This window comes from Quercus lobata, chromosome 10 (assembly GCF_001633185.2).
Source record: "Quercus lobata isolate SW786 chromosome 10, ValleyOak3.0 Primary Assembly, whole genome shotgun sequence".
Taxonomy (NCBI): domain Eukaryota; kingdom Viridiplantae; phylum Streptophyta; class Magnoliopsida; order Fagales; family Fagaceae; genus Quercus; species Quercus lobata.
The window spans coordinates 25,849,051-25,853,185 of NC_044913.1; the positions used below are offsets into that span (position 1 = coordinate 25,849,051).

General features: G+C 28.8%; 1 long non-coding RNA gene across 3 annotated transcripts; it reads left to right on the plus strand.

Moving 5' to 3' along the window:
- Nucleotides 1–314: 314 nt before the first annotated feature.
- Nucleotides 315–3,253, plus strand: LOC115962523. 3 transcript variants are annotated; one of them, XR_004085463.1, is made up of 4 exons: nucleotides 315–491; nucleotides 1,312–1,399; nucleotides 2,011–2,082; nucleotides 2,984–3,253. It is a non-coding gene; the product is annotated as an uncharacterized LOC115962523 (long non-coding RNA). The 3 variants fall into 3 exon arrangements; XR_004085462.1 differs by lacking the exon at nucleotides 2,011–2,082 and adding an exon at nucleotides 752–838 and having other exon boundaries at nucleotides 330–491; nucleotides 2,984–3,156; XR_004085461.1 differs by lacking the exon at nucleotides 2,011–2,082 and having other exon boundaries at nucleotides 330–491; nucleotides 2,984–3,156.
- Nucleotides 3,254–4,135: the final 882 nt, after the last annotated feature.

Genomic DNA, 4,135 nt, shown 5'->3' on the forward strand with positions numbered 1-4,135 from the left:
CGAATGGGTTTAGGGCACAATAAGTACATGTTGTAGAATAATTATAATGATTATTTTTTTCTATTAATATTACATTAATCTATATATATATATATAAAACCGAAGCCTTTACTGCTTCCACAATTTTCCACGTCAGCATTTTTTTTTCTAATTTTTAAATCTGATTTATTTCTTTTAATTAAATATATAATATATATACCCCCCTTTCTCAATCCAAATAGTCTTCCCATCAGCCTTCACGTTTTTTTTTTTTTTTTTTTTTTTTTTTTTTTTTTTTTTTTTTTAACGTTTTATCAATTTAGAACCCTAATACAAGTATAGGACTCCCTCTTCAGCCTTCACGTCCAAACCCCACAACCTCTGTGTTTTCTCATATACGCTGGATCCTCCTGCCGCCACCATGAATCACCGCCACTGCATCGATTTCTCTTTGCCTCTCCATCGTCGTTCAATCCAGCCCATCATATTCTATATCGGCAAATTATTTTGAGGTAATTAAAACATGTTTTTTACTCTCCTTAATTTCTATATATTGCTCTCTCTCTATCCGCTTCAATTTTTCATGGAATTTTGTTAGTTTGTGGTTGTGGGTTGCTCTGGATTTAAGTTTTTTTTTGTTTTTGTTTTCATGGAATTTTGTTGATTTGTGGTTGTGGGTTGCTCTTGATTTTTTTTTTTTTTTTTTTTTTTTTTTTTTTTTTTTTTTTTTTTTTTTTTTTTTTTTTTTTTTTTTTTTTTTTTTTCTTTGTAGGTTTCCACATTTTCTTCTTCTTCCTTCGTTGTCAAATCTATGGCAAAGAAGAATCATGAAATTTTTGCCGGTTCCACACAGTTGTAGGTAATTTTTTTTTTAATTCTTTCATTGCCGCACAATACATAACATAAGCACGTTTAGGGCTCATTACTCAATCTCACCGACTATTGTTTGACAAATCCTCTTCTTTCTCCTCAGTCTTATTAATATGTAGAACTCCCTCTGGCCTTTCACTAATTCGCTTTATGGTCGATTCAAGCCTTTGCACACCCAAATTATTATCCAACCTCTTGCCAGCGTCAGACCCCTTTGGGCGTTTAATAGAATTTAGTTTTGGGTATTTTGGTTGGCTGGTTTTGATTTACCTAATTAGGTTAGATTTGGTTTTAATTAAGGTTTTGATTTGGTCTCACACTTTATTTGGTTGGCCTTACCAGGTCTGTTTTTGTCTATCTTCTTCTAATTTTTAGAGACCCTGTTTTGATTTTGATTTTTATTATTCTTTTTTTTATAACAAGATATATTTTTGATGGTGGAATGCTTGAAATGAATAACAGAAACCAGTAGGCTGTAATGGTTCTTCATCGCATGAGAGGAGAATAGAGGCAACCCCATTACCCTCAAAGTGTTCGGCAAAGTGCTAAGGTATAATCTATAATCAATTCTATTTTTTTTTTTTTTTTGGTTATGTGATAACAAAATTATAATTTTAATTATCAAATATAAAAGTTGAATGCTTCTATTAACTATATATGATGGCTTAGATTGATTTTATTTGTTATGCATTATTTGTTTAAAGGGTAGTGTTTGTAGTTTGTGGGGGAAAAATAGTGAGATATTATTACTAGAAAAAAAAGGTCCCTGTTTCCCCCTGACTTATAACATTCTACCGTAGTGGTGGCTATCACAATTAGATTGCAAAACTAATTTATTACCAGTGCCAGGTATGAGTAGATGGAATCCACCACCTGCTATATGATTTAAAGTATACTAGGCTGTTCATTTTCTGCAAAATACTGATGTTGTTGGTTTAGGAATTGTTATAAAAGGTAGCTTTGTGCAAATAATTGCAGGTCCTTCCAAAAAATATTAGGGCTGTTAGTTGTGTCCAGATTTGATCTTAATGTTGGCATTTTTATGTTATTTTTGAAATAGAGTTTAGCAAGTGATCTTTGCTATGCAATCTTCTAACTCCAAATTTCATAGCTACGGACTTTTAGTTGCTGCTATTTTAATATTTTATACTCTGTTGCTAGGATTTCATTAGTGGAAATTCAATTCATTCCAGCCAATCTCAATAGGGTTGTAATGTTAGCTAATTATGCAAGGTGAGGATATCTTCATTCTCATAATAATATTGATTTTTTTGATTGTTATTGAAAAATTGTATGAATCAAATTATAAATAATTGTGGGTTTTTATTTAGTATGTTTGGGATTCAAGCATCTTTATATAGCTATTTTATTTGTTTTATTAATTAGCTACTATTAGTTTCACTATGTGTGTGTGTGTGTGTGTGTGTTAAACTGTTAATGATGGCTGGTACAATGATAAAACAATCACATAATGGACGAAAATCTATATAGTTGAGGGTATCATGGTGACATTGCTTCTTTGTTTGCTATTGTAACATTGTCATTTTGTAGAACTTTTAAAAGTCAACATGAATGATTATAGTTAGATTCTGAATCAATAGTTCTGAATTTGTTGATGAAAGTTTTATTTGAGTACTTTCAATTTGTCAATGGAATGTTTTTTAAGTTAAAAAAAAAAAAAAATTAATGTGGGATAGTTTATCATCCTAATATGATGCCACTCAATTTTATTTGGTAGTTTATACTTTAGAGCTAATTCATGATAATGTCTTTCTAATCATGATTGAGGTTATGCATTTATATGTTTCCAATTATTTGAAGTATGTAGTAGTTTCATTCTCAAAGGTTCTCGCTGCATTATATTGAACTAGACCTGTTTGTGTTTTGAAATTAACTTGAACTCTTATTAAAAACATGGTTTTGTGTCTACTCTATGTGAAACACCATAAAGAAGTAAACTTTGACCTTTTAGTTTTAAATTATTAATTTAAAAAAAAAGTTTTTTATTCACTTAGATTTCTCTGTAGTCAAACTAAGAAGGGTGAAGGAATTTTTTTCCTTAAAAAAAAAAAAGGAAAAAGGCTTACAGATTTTATGAGATGTATACATGTTGACTATGATTTTTATGTTGTAGAATGATGAAAAGAACTGAGAAGGAAAAAGGACTTTGTTTAGGAGACACTTGAAATAGGAAAGAAGCCTAAAGGTTGCTTCTAATGTTGCTGCACTTGGATGATTCAAAAATTATGTAGACATGTGCTTATGCATGATATGTGATGTTTTGTTTTGTTTGGAAAAATTTATATTTTTGAGCTTCTTCAATAAATGATTTTATTTTTTTGGAGTTATGTATATATGTGTAATTGTTATTTACCTTAATTCTTACCTATTAAAAACATATCATCTATCCTGATACTGGAATATCTAGATGAAAGATTTCACTTTATCCATTGAGACCAAATTCAAACATGCAAGTGATTCTTCTACCAATAAAAAGATGGACAGTTTGCAACATGCGATTGATTCTTTTACCCAATTTTGTAGTCTAATTTGCAAATGATTCTAATTGTAAAGCTGAACAATTTGTGACTTGCTTTGGATCCAACGATTTTATGTATGATACAATATATATTTATATATATATATATTGGAGTTGATCTCATTTTTAGCAATTTTCCGTGCATCGCACGGGTTAGCGACTAGTTTTTTAAAAAAGAAACCACACCATTTCTTTTTTTTTTTTTTTATAAGGGGAAAATAATCTGATTTTATGTTGTGATACATGATGCAAGGCTAACTTTCGAACTTGAGGGATTAGTTTCCATTTATTTATAATATATATATATATATATATAGAAAGAGAATTAGATTTTCACCTCATTCATCTAAAATAACAAATTATTGAATTAAACTAATAAAGAGAAATTGATGTCATATATATTTGTTTGTGAGAAAATAAATATCAATTAATGTCTTAACCTGATGATATAAAAAGTAATCATCATAAAGTAGATACTATAAGTCAAAATTATATAGTATTTATGAAAAAAAAAGTCAATGACTCTATAAAAAAAAGTTTATATTTTTAGAGATAATTCAAATATAAAAAGTAATAATACTCTATCAAATTATTGAGGTCACACCTTATTATAATATAATATATATATATATATATGATATTAAATTCAATAAAAATGTGGTGTAAATTCAAGATTTACACCTTCCAATCCCAACATGTCATATCACCATATTATAGATTAAAAAATAGAAACAACCACACTTAATC